The sequence below is a fragment of the Mustelus asterias genome, chromosome 6, assembly GCF_964213995.1.
Source record: "Mustelus asterias chromosome 6, sMusAst1.hap1.1, whole genome shotgun sequence".
Taxonomy (NCBI): Eukaryota; Metazoa; Chordata; class Chondrichthyes; order Carcharhiniformes; family Triakidae; genus Mustelus; species Mustelus asterias.
Window position 1 is genome coordinate 6,689,695 of NC_135806.1, and position 15,699 is coordinate 6,705,393.

The following is a 15,699-nucleotide window of genomic DNA, read 5'->3' on the forward strand; positions in this document are numbered from 1 at the left end:
ATACAGTTAGCCTTCCCAGAGCAACTACCACAAACTGACTAGTGGAAAGCTAAGCCATGGACCCATCTCCACCCCACCCCGACAACCCCAACACTAACCTTTCCATTAAACTGCGGAACAGAATCTTCTGACTTAATGAAAAAGTTGGCAGTTCACGTCGGTCACAAAAACAACAGAGCAAGCGTCTGGGCTGAGTGCATGCAGACTGGATTAAATTGCTGGTTAAACTGTGAACACCCGTGTCCTATCTCCATTTTTGTCTGGGTGTGTCCATATCTCCAGTACAATACTGCCAGTCAGGGGTTGATACGGTGCGTTTGGGCGTTGGTTAATCTATAACAAGAGCTGATTATCTGACTCGTTGCACAGATGATGGGGAAATAGCAAAAATTAGAATATATTCATTAGACTTCACGTTCTAATTGGCTCCCTGGTGTTTAAATAGCTGCGTGCTAAATATAATACAGCATTATAGATGGCTGTATTAAAGCTGTGTTGACAAAGTGTCATAGGGTGGCAGAGTGGTTAGGACTGCTGCCTCACAGCTCCAGGGACCTGGGTTTGATTCCCGACTTGGGTCACTGTCTGTGTGGAGTTTGCACATTCTCCCCGTGTCTGTGTGGGTTTCCTCCGGGTGCTCCGGTTTCCTTCCACAGTTCCAAAGACGTGCTGGTTAGATGCATTGGCCATGCTAAATTCTCCCTCAGTGTACCCAAACAGGTGCCGGAGTGTGGCGACTAGGGGATTTTCACAATAACTTCATTGCGGTGTTAATGTAAGCCAACTTGTGACACTAATAAATAAACTTAAAGATATGCCCCTAATTTTAAGATCATAACAATATGAAAGCAATAATGTCTTGCATCCTTTATGGATATGTTCTGGTACCATTTCACTTTCCAACGCTAATTTCCTCCCCAGAGCAGTCATGTCCTCACTGCCACGTGGGTAAATGTTACACCCCTCCATCGCCCACGTGTAAAATTCAGATATTAATGCACCGACATCTCGCTGTTTAAAATTACCAAGCCTGGGTCTGGGTTTTTCCACCAACGAAGCAACAACACCCCAGCTCATCAAACTCAAAATAAGAGAACAAAGTGGCAGAAAACAACGCAAAGGCAGGAGGAAGGAAAAAGGGAAGGGAAGGAAGAAGGGAAGGAAGCAAAAGAAGCAGCAGAGGAGGTGAGCGACGAAGGAATGGAAGGGGGAAAAGGAAGGAAGGAGAGGAGGACGGAGAAGAAGAGGTAGTGTGACCAAAAACACTTGAGAATTCACACGCCAAAGCCTTCTGTTATCTCACAGACCAGCTGCAAATACCAACTCCATTTCGACAATATGCAAGGCACCACAAACAGACAGATGGCTTATTGCAAATATGCCAAGAGTGATCCGGAAGATGCAAAATTACTTGAAATGTCAATCCTGGGATCCTACAGCACAGAAGCAGGCCACTGTGTGTACATCCATAACTGTGAGTCCACCATTCTCTCCAACTCTACTTCACCAACCCCCAACAAAAGACAAAAAACTCCCTGAAAGGAATCCTATCAAATCAAAGCAATATATCATTTGGGGCTTGAGGAAGCACTCCAGACACCCCCACCCCCACCCCCACCCTCCTCCTCCTCCTCCCCCCACAGTGCCCACTAGTGGTGGAAGGGTTTATATTCTTTTGAGGTCAAACAATAAACAGGTAGATACATTACCAAATTGCAGCTTGGTATGGCTCCTGCTCGGTCCAAGACCACAAGAAACTACAAAGGGTCGTGAAAGTAGCCCAGTCCATCACGCAAACCAGCCTCCCATCCATTGACTCCGTCTACACTTCCCGCTGCCTCAGCAAAGCAGCCAGCATAATTAAGGACCCCATGCACACCGGACATTCTCTCTTCCACCTTCTTCCGGCGGGAAAAAGATCCAAAAGTCTGAGATCATGCACCAACTGACTCAAGAACAGCTTCTTCCCTGCTGCTGTCAGACTTTTGAATGGATCTACCTTATACTGAGCTGACCTTTCTCTACACCCTATCTCTCACTGCAACACTGCATTCTGCACCCTCTCCTTTTCTTCTCCCCTATGTACTCTATGAACGGTATGTTCTGCCTGCATAGTGCTCAAGAAACAATACTTTTCACAGTATCCCAATATACATGTGACAAAAATAAATCGAATCAAAGTAACAGCCCCTTAAAGAGGCACTGTAACAAAAGCAAACCTGAAAGGAAATTTATGAAATCAAATTAAAATTTAGTTTTGGGGGCCAATGGAACTCCAGCTCCTGCAGTACCCACTGGCCATGGAACTTCTTTTTGAACTGGCTTAAAACAGACTTTTGTAGGTGGTCTATTTCCTTTTTACTTCATATGGTTTTTAAGCATATTTGATATCTGGTCAATTTGAATTTTTGACATACCATTCCCACTGGCCATGGAAGGTCTCTGTTAGGAATGGGTTAACAGACCTTCCAATTAAGTCTTAATTTGATGTCAATTATTCAATAGAAGTCACTGATATATAAAGGGGCCACAGGTGGCACTGGGTTGTTGGTGGAGAATTGGATCAAAGAAATAAAGGTATTTTTATGAAGAAGCAGGACTTGGGTCTCCTTTACTCTACAGCAACTGTGAGGCTCAAATTGGTGGTGTCAGGGGATGGTTGTTGGTCCCAAGTCAAGGGCTGCAAGTTACAACATTTTTGGTTTTTAAAAAAATGAAGACTTCACTCAAATCCTATATCAACAAAGGAGTGAGTTGGAGACAAAATGGCTGAACCCAGAATAAAAGTGTCAGGATATGCCTATCCATTGTTTCCAGAAACAGAACCTTATGACCAATGGAGAAGTGGAGTCATCGTGTGGAGTATGGTAACTGCTTTGGGGAAAAGGAAACCAAGGTATGGCATTGGCTCTTTCTTTACATCTGATTTTACTTCTATACAGTAAAGTGTTGTTTGAACTTGAGTTGGAACATTTGAACTTGAATGGGTTAACAGGCCTTCTAACAGTCTTGAGCATGCCAGTGGACACTGCATGCTCCCTTTCCAAGGACCCAGCTGAGAACCGAGTCATAGTCTCTCTGTTCTAAGTACTTAATGAAACAATGCCCTTCACCTTCCATATTAGTAACATAACTAATACATCAATGTAGATCCTGTATTGGACACCAATGGAAGATCAGAAAGGCTGGAGAAACTGATGCTTTGCACTTGAAACATAGAAAATAGGTGCAAGATTTGGCCCTTTTGAGCCTGTTCAATATGATCTTAGCTGATCATGCACTTTGAGTATCCCATTCCTGCTTTCTCTCCATGCCCCTTGATCCCTTTAGCTGCAAGGACCACGTCCAGCTCCCTCTTGAACATATCTAATGAATTGGCCCCAACAGCTTTCTGTGGTAGAGAATTCCACAGGTTCACAACTGAGTGAAGATCTTCCTCATTTCAGTCCTGAATGGCTTACCCCTTATTCTTAGACTGTGACCCCTAGTTCTGGACTTCCCCCAACAACAGGAACATTCTTCCCACATCTCGCCTGTCCAGTCCCATCAGGATTTCCTGTTTCTGAGATCTGCTCTCATTCATCTAAATTCCAGTGAGTACAAGCCCAGTTGATCCAGTCTCTCCATCAGTCAATTGGGGAACCTTTTGATCAAATTCCACCCTCGAGCCTGTTCATATCCAGCTTTTGCATGGAAATTATTTGTTGCCCTCATAAAATGATACCAATTGGAGCTCCAAGCATTCTTTTATTACCTTTTTATCTGTGTAAAAACCTGATGTGGCTTGTGCTGTGACACAGTTCAAGGTTCTGCTTGCATTCATTACAATCGCAGCTTGCATAATAAACAGCAGGGACTTTGTTACCTGGTTGTAGCTTGGTCTTGGGGAGGGGCTTGGCCAAGCTTTTCATCAGAATAGTCCAACTCAATTTCCAAATAAAAACATCTGCATGAAGTATGGTGGAGGATCTATAACCCTGGTGGGAAATACCCAACATTCAGTTGGACTGATAAAGCACAGGGAGACCATTTGGCCCACTATACCTGTGCCAGCTCTTTGACAGAGCTATCCAATTGGTCTCGCCCCCTCTGCCCCTGCTTCTCCCTTGCCCTTTCAGGCAGCGCCTTCCAGATCACAACTCACCGTGTAAGTAAATTCCCCTTATCGCCTCCTCTGGTTCGTTTGCCAATTATCTTGTTGCCAACTCCTCCGTGGAAACAGTTTCTGCTTATCAAAGCCCCAGTTAATTTAACATTGGGGTCTGATTGGGAGTTGGAACATGGCAGCAGAGGTCACTGCATTAGATGTGATCAAAGCTAGTCTTCCTGGTTCTCTTTATGAAGTCATCTCCAACCAGGCCAGTGTTAAAGCTTTGCAAAACCTAATCAAAACAAAGATTCAGTCCAGTGTTTTCCAGCACTGGTTCCTATCCCTCGTTGAGTGAACCATTGTGCTCTGATTTCATACCTTCTATCAATATCGTGTGTTGTTATTGGCCCAAGCAGCTTGAACCTGAGGTCTTTCCACATTGTTGTCTGAGGAGATTGGGTTGCAGCACATGTCAGTTCTCAGAAGTGAATGTTATCAAAATATTATTTAACTGGGGAAATCAACATAGATCAATGAGCAAACCCCCTTGAGCGGGGTCCAGAGGAGGTTCACAAGAATGATCCCAGGAATGAAGGTTTGTCAAATGAGAAGCGGTTGAGGAGTCTGGGTCCATACTTCATGGAGTTTAAAAGGATGAGGGGGAATCTAATTTAAACTTGCAGAATACTGAGGCCTAGATAGAGTGGATGTAGAGAGGATGTTTCCACGAGTGGGAGAGACGAGAACTCGAGGGCACAACCTCAGTGAAGGGATGCTCCTTTAAAACAGATGAGGAGGAATTTCTTCAGCCAGAGTGGTGAATCTGTGGAACTCTTTGCTGCAGAAGGCAGTGGAGGCCAGGTCATTGAGTGTCTTTAAGACAGAGTTAGGTCCTTGATTGATAAGGGGATCAAGGGTTACAAGGAGAATGGGGATGAGAATTATATTGGCCATGATTGAATGGCAGAGCAGACTCGATGGGCCGAATGGTCTCACACTGCTTCTATGCCCTATGATCTTATGAATGGGTCTTGAGGTGTGATTCTTGGGTAGAAGCTGCAGTCATTTGGAAGAATTCAGGTTGGAGAAAAAACAGAAGGATAGCCAGAAGAAATAATCAAGTTTAGAGGTAACAAAAACATGGATGGGGTATTCAGGAACATAGGATTACACAGGATATATGGCACAGAAACAGGCCATTCGATCCAACGGTCCATGTCACTGTTCAAGCTTCTATCTTTCCCGATCTAAATCTACCATTGTGACCCACTCCTGCCTCATGTTTGTCTAGCTTCCCCTTAAATACATTTATTATTCACTTCAACCACTCCCTATGGGAGTGGGTTCCACATTCTCACCATTCTCTGGGTAAAGTTCCTTATGAATTCCTGATTAGCTATCTTGTATTGATGGCCTTTGGTTATGCTTTCCCTCGAGGAAACGTTCTCTGGATCCACGATATCAAAACCTTTCTGAATTTTAAAGATCTCTCTCAGGACACCCGTCAGCCTTTTTTCCAACAGAACAAGGAGTCCAGCCTGTCAATCCTTTCCTGATACATAAACTAAGGCACACTGTAAAGGACCTTGACTTGTCACCTGTGTTAGCCTCAGCAGAAGATGTGATTCATGGAAAATGTTCTGTAGAAGGCTATTGGATCAAAGACCAGCTAGAAATTACAGACCAGGATATAACTTGATGATGAAATGCTTTGTAACTCAAGAGAATTCACTGGGGGCAAAGATGAAAATCCATATGGGTTTCTGAGATGCTGACATTGTATCATAAACAGGCAGATTTGTTTATGCTGAAAAGATGTTGGAGTTATTGGAGCTTTGATATGGATACGCAAACCTAGACTTAGAAATATCACTAAGACACATACACAAGGTAAAAACTCTGCATTGGATAACTTCCCATATTTAAGATGCTATGTTAATGCCAGTTGAGTTAGGAAATTAGCAAGAGCATAAATCAAGGACCCCATGCACCCCAGACATACACTCTTCCGCCAGGAAAAAGATGCAAAAGTCTGAGGTCACGTACCAACCAATTCAAGAACAGCTTCTTCCCTGCTGCCATCAGATTTTTGAATGGACTTACCTCGCATTAAGTTAATCTTTCTCTACATCCTAGCTACAGGGTGGTATGGTGGCACAGTGGTTAGCACTGCTGCCTCAGTGCTCGGGACCCAGGTTCCATTCCCAGGTTGGGTCACTCTGTGGAGTTTGCATGTTTTTTCCCCCCATGTCTGCGTGGGTTTCCTCCCAAGTGCTCTGGCTTTCTCCCACAGTCCAAAAGACATGCTGTTTAGGTGCATTGCCAATGCTAAATTCTCCCTCGGTGTTCCCAAACAGGTGCTGGAGTGTGGTAACTAGGGGATTTTCACAGTAACTTCACTGCAGTGTTAATGTAAGCCTACTTGTGACACAACAAATGAAGTTTAAAACTTTAAACTTTATGACATCCTGCACTCTCTCCTTTCCTGCCCTATGAATGGTAAGTTTTGTCTGTATAGCACACAAGAAATACTTTTCACTTTACACTAATTGTGCCAATTTTGATTTATTGTCACATGTATTGGGATAGTGAAAAGTATTTCTTGCTCACTATACAGACAAAGCATACTGTTCATAGAGAAGGAACGAGAGAGTGCAGAATGTAGTGTTACAGTCATAGCTAGGGTGTAGAGAAAGATCAACTTAGTGCAAGGTAGGTCCATTCAAAAGTCTGACGGCAACAGGGAAGAAGCTGTTCTTGAGTCAGTTGGTACGTGACCTCAGACTTTTGTATCTTTCCCAATGGAAGAAGGTGAAAGATAGTATGTCCGAGGTGCGTGGGGTCCTTGATTATGCTGACTGCTTTGCTGATGCAGCGGGAAGTATAGACAGTCAATTGATGGGAGGCTGGTTTAGTAATAAATCAAATCGAGATAATGGGTATTTATAGATTAAATTATTTAATGATTATATTGCACCCATTTAATAGACCAGTAGTTATCAACAATCCTGCACTTTCTTCCTAAGAATCTAACAAAATTAATTTCAATCATGGCTGAAAAACATTTTACTTGCCCCACCAAAGGCAACTCCTTCACCTTGCATTTCAAATGAAAAGGAACCAGGTTTTGGCACCGCTACTGTTCATTACTTTTTCCAATTAGCATGGGAGATGCAAAGTTACTGACAGAAGATATACACGACTGCCCCAAAACAAAGCCAGACATTTTCCAGGATTCTGACCACAGACTATCCATTTTGAGAAAATGAAAACACACCAAGAGGCAATCGGCTATGATAAATACAAGAGTGATTATGGTGTAGTGGTAATTTTGCAGGCTAGTAATTCAGAGGCTATAGGGACATGGGTTCAAATCCCACCATGGCAGCTGGTGGAATTTACATTTAGTTAGTGAAATCTGGAAAATAAACCGGTCTCAGTAATGGTGATTTATCAATTGTTGTAAAAGAAAATCTTAAAGTTTATTTATTAGTCACAAGTAGTCTTGCACATTGCAATGAAGTTATTGTGAAAATCCCCTAGTTGCCACACTCTGGTGCCTGTTTGGGTCACAGAGGGAGAATTTAGCATAGCCAATGCACCTAACCAGCACATCTTTTGGACTGTGGGAGGAAACCCACGCAGACATGGGGAGAACGTGCTGACTCACAGTGACCCAAGCTGGGAATTGACCCAGGGTTCCTGGCGCTGTGAGGCAGCAGTGCTAACCACTGTGCCACCGTGCTTGTTTTAGGGAAGGAAATCTGCCATCTAGTCTGGCCTTACACACTCCTCCAGATATACAGCAATGTGGTTGACTCTTAACTGGTCTCTGAAATGACCCAGCAAGCAACTCCGTTCAAGGGCAATTAGGCATTGGTAACAAATACTTTCCTTGCGAATGGATTAAAAAGAACTTGGTTCTATTTATTTGAATCCACAGGTTAAATGTTGATACAATTCCAATTTTTTTAAAAACTTGTGTGTGAAAACACCCAGAGGTGAAAGCTATGGGTTAATATAGAACTTGCCCATAACTCCCCATCTCTGGAGACAGTAACCAATCAGAAGCATGTTATACTTGGCGCTGGGACCATTGTGACTGGGTGATAACCAGACAAAACATTGCATTTGATTGAAGACTCCAAAACCATTTCCTTTAACACTGCCTGTTCTGGAGGAGGCTTTACTTAGCTGATGGATGTACTTTAGAAGGGACAAGAATTTAGCCAAAACTCAAAAGTTAATGGTGAAAATTAGATTTTACTGTCCAGTTTGTTTTGTACTCACAATTGGCAAATAAGAAATAAAGCTTTAAAAGGGGAAGTAAGCGTACAAGGAAATGAAATTAGCAAAACACTTGTCCTTAAAACAACTACGCTCTGAACAAATGTTTATTGTGCTCTGCATTTCCTGCAGAGTTCTCATTACCAGAGAAGTCGGGAACCACCATAAGCATCAATCATGACGGAGGAAGTTTTTGACCTGGTTTTTCTGGTGATTTTGAAATGATTAAAAAAGAAACTGTTCACAGCAAAAGTTCTGCCGATTTTGCTAATGTGTCAAGACCCATCGGGTTTGTTCAACAACTTGCATTGATATAGCACCTTTTTAAGAAAGACAGGTGTGCATTTCTATTGGCCTATCAGTCTCTGGAAGTTCCAAAGAGTTTTGCATCCACAGAAGTACTTTTGAAATGTAATCACAATTGTAGAAAGGTAATGAATCCTCCCACACACATTCGAGTATGACCAGAGGCAAGGTTGAAGGTGACCAGGCAAGGGCAGAAGGGGTAGAGTTGCCAAATCTGGTGGATGGAGATTTTATCATGTTTTCAAATGTTTGTGTTGCTCGGGCTGTTTGCCACCACCCAGAACATTCATGTAGGAACATGTATGAATGTTGAACATTGTTCTGATAGAACTTGTCAGAAGGTGCTGGCTAATGCAAAGGGTACACACACCAGATTCCAGTCTGACCCCCTCCACTGGTCCTGTCTTGGGTTGCGCAGTGGAGGATGAACGAGTTAAATCAATGGAAGAAAGAATTCTAGTCTGCAAAACCACTCTATAAACACCACGTTCATCCCCAAATCCATAGCGAGTCAGTGGATATTATATCCACAGTGGCACAGACTTCTGTTCAATCAGTGCTGCAGTATAGTCAAGCTTCTCTTGGATGTAACTGCTCTAGGGGCCAAAGTGAGTGGACAAAATGGAGTTTGGAATTGGGATTACCAACACTCGAGTCTCCAAGAATTAAAGGATTTACTCCAGGGCATAGCTGTGTGTAAAGCTCAGAGGCATCCGAGGTTACCTGATGGTCTCCCCAGGCAGCTGGGGAACCCCCTTGGTGTTAGAATCAGCAGCGGAATGAGGCCCTGAGTTGGTCACTTAATTGACTCCGTTATTGGCCTCCGGGCAGGTGTGCTTCCCTCCACTTCCCCCATCATTCATAAGGTGGAGTGGCAGCAGGAGTGCAACATGCATTCTACCCTCGGCCTTCCCTCACTATCTTACAGGCCCCCAGCTGGGAAAATTCAACCCCATGTTGAGTAGCTGATAGGTTTTTTATAATTACAGAATTCTGACAGATCCTAGCATTGCAGGCTGGAGGGACCGAATGGCCTACCACTGTCCCAATATTCCCAAAGCCAGGGGCTTTTAATTTTAGAATTCAAACAGAACTAGAACAAAACACTCGATGAAACCATCATCTTACAATATGAGGTTTCTTCTCAGGAATCACCGAGTCAAAAAGGTTGTGAACCTTTTCCAAGAATTAGAGGGTTAAAGAACACCATCTGCAAATGTCTTTTCTCCAGAGTATACGGCAAGCTGGTGTGGGCGTATGTCCCAGGCAGACTGACAACACCCACCAGCACTGACAACCAGAGTGCGTGTCAGATGTCACAGGTCATGGCACTTACACACACACACAAAAAAAAGCTAGCCAGGTTCTCTGACACTTGTCAACCCCAAATGCCCATCATCCATCAGACTGACTTTACACTTGGACCTTTGGTCTCAGCAACAAGGTCACTGACATTAGTGGCGTTTGCACTGGCCATTGTTTTAATGAACTTCTGCCCCCTCTTTCCCACCCTCCCCATCCCCCAGCACCACCAACATCCCAAGAATGAGAACTTCAGTGATGATAGTCAAGATAGATTATGTAAGCATACATAGAATCATACAGTTTTACAGCATAGAAACAGGCCCTTTGGCTCAACCTGTCTATGCTGCCCCTTTTTATTAACCCCTCAGCTAGTCCCAATTGCCCACGTTTGGCCCATGTCCCACTATACCCATGTAACTGTCTAAATGCTTTTTAAAGGACAATTGTACCCACCTCTACTACCTCATTCCAGACACTCATCACCCTCAGTGAAAAAAAATTGCCCCTCTGGACCCTTTTGTGTATCTCCCCTCAAAGCTAAGCCCCCTAGTTTTAGACTCCCCTACCTTTGGGAAAAGATATTGACTATCTGGCAGATCTGTGCCCCTCATTATTTTATAGACCTCTAGAAGATCACCCCAAAGTCTCCTACACTCCAGGGGAAAAGGCCCAGTTTATCCAGCCTCTCCTTATAACTCAAACAGTCAAGTCCCAGTAACATCCTCGTAAATCTCTTCTGCACCCTTTTCTAAATTTAATATCCTTTCTACTATAGGGTGACCAGAACTGTACACAGTATTCCAAGTGTGGCCTTACCAATGTCTTGTACAACTTCAACAAGACGTCCCAACTCCTGTATTCAATGTTCTGACCGATGAAACCAAGCATGCCGAATGCCGCCTTCACCATTCTGTCCACCTGTGACTCCACTTTCAAGGAGCTATGAACATGTACCCCTAGATCTCTTTGTTCTGTAACTCTCCCCAACGCCCTACCATTAACTGAGTAAGTCCTGCCTTGGTTCAATCTACCAAAATGCATTACCTTACATTTGTCTAAATTAAACTCCATCTGCCATTCGTCAGCCCACTGGCCCAATTGATCAAGATACTGGCCCTGAATTTGTTGCAGTGCAGCATGTTGCGAGGGGCTCCGTTAGTTAGGCTTGTAGCTGCACTCTTCAGCACAAATCATTTTGGTCATAGAGGTTTACAGCATGGAAACAGGCCCTTTGGCCCAACTTGTCCATGTCGTCTTTTTTTTTAAACCCCTAAGCTAGTCTACTGGATGTCTGGGAGCATGTGCTGCTAACAAGGTGTCTAGGGCAACGGCACATCTGGGGCCTCGGTGAAAAACGGGATACACAGTCTGGGAATTCTCCAACCTCGCCCATGACTGGGATTCTCCGGTCCCGTTGCAGTGAACGAAGATTCGGCTGAGTGCCAAATTCTCCATTCTTGGTGGACGGGGATCGGAGAATTCTGGCCACAGTCTCTCCCTCTGTAACCAATAAAATTTAAGGATTGGGGGAAAAAAAATGGAGAAAACAATCTCACGATTAGAGACAAATTGGGTACAGCAGGGGAAAAATAGAGGAGTTTGGCAAGTGGTTTTCTTCAGTGATATCAATGGTGAGATGGTGGCACAATGATAATGTCACTCGAGGATAATCATGATGTGGAGATGCCAGCGTTGGACTGGGGTAAGCACAGTAAGAAGTCGATTGGTCCATGACCTCAGACTTTTGTATCTTTCTCCCGACGGAAGGTGGTGGAAGAGGGAATGTCCGAGAACTTGATGGAAACTAGGATATGGGGAGCAGAGCGGTGGAACAGATTAATGTTTACAGATTGTGGGAAGTGAGGGGCCAGCTCGGGAGAGCGATGGAATGATCCAGTCCAAGGGTAACAAAGACCAGGATGAGGTATGCGCAGGTGCAGCCCAGGGAGAGTAACACTGGATACATCTGGAAACATAATGGATTTTGGGACCTCGAGGGTTGATTGGCCATGCTAAATTGACCCTAGTGTCAGGGAGATTAGCAGGGTAAATATGTGGGGTTATGGGAATAGGGTGGTATTGTTCGTTGCAGACTCGATGGGCCGAATGGCCTCCTTCTGCACTGTAGCAATTCTATGATGAGCAATGCTACAACGAGTTGTGGAGAAAATGAGCCCAATTGTCACCATAGCCTGGCTGCTGAGAGTGTACTAATATTCTATCGGTTTGACTCGTGCTGTGCTGGCTGGTATCACTACAACATTGGAGCAGCCCAACCTGACCTGCAGTGAAACTCCTGTCAACCCCACACTGCAACAATGTGAAGCAGAGGTCAACACATTGGTCCAGCTGTTCGGGGACCTGTCCATACGCTCTGGGACTGCACTTAACGACATCATGGATCATTTACATCTTGCCAGTTTCCATCAAGTACTCCTGCACTCCCCAGCTCCTCATTCACCGTGCTGTTTTTCTGGCTGGGGGAGCAGTTACAGCTCCATGTCGAGGTTAATAATCCATTCAACAGCTTCAGCCGATACAGCACGAATGGTTGTAGTGCCATGAGGACCGGACCCCTCAGGGCAGGGGGTTAGCATGCAGGCAATGATCTGTCTTGAATGGCCACAGTCACCATTTCAAGTGTTCCTCATGTTGAACTTGTGAAGCCTTTTTCCCCGGACCTCCAGGCAGGTGTGGGTTGTACAGATTTTCCAGGGAAGGTTGAAATTAGCTGTCAGTCGGTGGTGTTCTTTCAGGAAGATGTATTTGGGCAGCATGGTGGCATAGTGGTTAGCACAGCGCCAGGGACCCGGGTTCGATTCCCGGCTTGAGTCACTGTGTGGAGTTTGCACATTCTCCCCGTGTCTGCGTGGGTTTCCTCCGGGTGCCCCGGTTTCCTCCCACAGTCCGAAAGATGTGCTGGTTAGGGTGCATTGGCTGTGCTAAATTCTCCCTCAGTGTACCCGAACAGGCGCCGGAGTGTGGCGACTAGGGGATTTTCACAGTAACTTCATTGCAGTGTTAATGTAAGCCTACTTCTGACAAATAAACTTAAACCTGTTGCCTGGAAGGTGAATGTACGGTCAAGAGTGATGCCAATGGAAGGGGAAAAACAAAACTTCACGTGATCCTCCACTGAAAGGTTTTCCAATCTGACAACGTGCCAAATTGATGCCATCAAGGTGGCAACCCAACCACTGGAAACCAGTCCAAGTAACAAGAGCCCATCATGCTGTGATGCCCTCCAACAGCATCTAGAGAAACATCAACAGTGGACTTTTCTTTATCGTGAACCACACGATGCAAGAAAAATATCCCAGTTCGTCTTCCAAGATAACGTATGCATCAATTCAAAGAGAAATGACTTGCATTTATCTAGCGCCTTTCATGCTGCCCCAATGCCCTTTGCAGCCAATGGGGCATGGCTGCCGTGTAATCACTAATATAGAATAGCAGCACAATTCTTTCCTTCAATCCATCAATAAGGAGCAATTAGCTGCTGAGAACAAATTAGCCAACAATACCCTAATGGTTAAGTGCAGGACATTAGTCATTTAAATGCACTTCACAAAAACAGCAAACGGAAACTCTTGCTTCCAAAGCATCACGTAACTAGACAACCAAAAGGAATCTGACTATTTAAATCTCCATGACCACACTCCCTTTCTAGGCTTCTTGAATCTTCCCAGGTTGCTGGTTTAAGCTTCCCATAACCAATCGATGGGTCTGGTGAATAAGAACTATTTTGCTTTGAATGCGCTGTTGCCGCAGAGTTGTAACTGATGGAACATTGCTTTAAAGTTTGTTTATCAGTCACAAGTAGGCTTACATTCACACTGCTATGAAATTACTGTGACAATCCCCTAGTCACCACATTCTGGTGCGGGTACACTGAGGGAGAATTTAGCATGGCCAATGCACCTAACCAGCACGTCTTTCGGACTGGGAGGAAACCGGAGCACCCGGAGGAAACCCACAGAATGTGCAAAGTCCATACAGACAATGACCCAAGCCAAGAATTGAACCCAGGTCCTTGGCACTGAGGCTGTAGTGCTAACCACTGTGCCAGTCCAATTGCTTCCAAGTTTTTAAAGAAATGTTATGCTATACACTGCAGAACATTCCAAACCCTTCCTTCTAAAACCTGTTCTATGCCAGTTAACAGGTATTTAGAAATCCTCAAGCTGTGCACAGGGCGAAATCATGCCCTGTGCACATCAGTCTCTACTCGATGGAGTTTAGAAGGATGAAGGGAGGATCTCATTGAAACCTACAGAATATCGCGAGGCCTGGATAGAGTGGACGTGGAGAGGATGTTTCCACTAGTGGGAGAGACTAGAACTCGAGGGCACAACCTCAGTGAAGGGACGCTCCATTGAAACTGAAGAGGAATTTCTTCAGCCAGAGGTTGGTGAATCTGTGGAACTCATTGCCACAGAAGGCTGTGGAGGCCAGATCATTGAGTGTCTTTAAGACAGAGATGGATAGATTCTTGATCAATAAGAGGGTTATGGGGGGAAGGTAGGAGAATGGGGATGAGAAAAATATCAGCTATGATTGAATGGAAGAGCAGACTCGATGGGCCGAGTGGCCTAATTCTGCTCCTACATTTTATGGTCTTATGCATTGATCTGTTGAATTGATCCCTCCCCCAGAATAGATAAATAAATTGATCTATCCACTAACGCCTCTTCATCTATTTGTCTGTTTACTAATCCACTTTGCAGAGAGAAAGCAGAGACCATTCACAGATCTGTCCAATCTGGAGTTTGGTCCACCTACTGTTAGAGCAAATGAGGCCAGCGCCATCAGCCCACAGCAGGACCCCAACACTGCCACGAGACTGATAGGCCAAGGAAGATGGGACCATGGTCATCACTCACTGGGTCGGGAATGTTAAACATGTTTAAAAGTGGTGGATAGGATAGACTTGGCAAAAAGGTCTGAACAATGATAAAGGTAAATAAAGTGGTAAAGGAGAAATTAGTTTAAAAGTTCACTAACAAAAAAGCTTCACAATTCCCTGCTTTTTGCGTGGTGTGTTAACTGAGATCTTTTAAAAGAAAACCCCAGATTTGTACAACACTGATATGCATAGTTAAGAGAGCCCACCAAGACCACAAGACATAGGGTCAGAATTGGGCCACTGGGTCCATCGCGTCTGCTCCACCATTCAATCATGGCTGATATTTTTCTCATCCCCATTCTCCTGCCTTTTCCCCATAACCTTTGAACCCCTTATTAATCAAGGACTTATTTATACACTCAATGACCTGGCCTCCACAGCCTTCTGTGGCAAAGAGTTCCACAGATTCACCACTCTCTGGCTAAAGAAATTCCTCCTCCATCTCTGTTTTAAAGGATCGTCCCTTTAGCCTGAGGTTGTGCCCTCCGGTTCTAGTTTTTCCTACATCCTCTCCACGTCCACTCTACCCTGGCCTCGCAGTATCCTGTAAGTTTCAATAAGATATCCCCTCATCCTTCTAAACTCCATTGAGTACAGACCCAGAGTCCTCAACCGTTCCTCATACAACAAGCTCTTCATTCAGGGATCGTTCCTGTGAACCTCCTCTGGACCTTTTCCAATGCCAGTAAATCCTTCCTTAGATACGGGGCCCAAAAACTGCTCACAATACTCCAAATGCAGTCTGACCAGAGCCTTATACAGCCTCAGAAGTACATCCCTGCTCTTGGATTCTAGCCCTCTCGAT

General features: G+C 44.5%; 1 protein-coding gene across 5 annotated transcripts in view; it reads right to left on the bottom strand.

Annotated features, from left to right (window-relative positions):
• The window catches only part of LOC144494736 (coronin-2B-like), a 155,463-nt gene that overhangs the window by 103,531 nt on the left and 36,233 nt on the right, over window positions 1-15,699 (bottom strand). Inside the window, exon 2 of one of the 5 annotated variants that reach the window (XM_078214015.1) lies at window positions 3,866-3,977. The exons of 2 other annotated variants lie outside the window; for them this stretch is intronic. The gene's annotated coding sequence lies outside the window, so the exon portion shown is untranslated. Of the gene's footprint in view, window positions 1-98; window positions 263-3,865; window positions 3,978-15,699 lie in introns of those variants that run through there. 2 more of the 5 variants (XM_078214017.1, XM_078214014.1) reach the window with 2 other exon arrangements.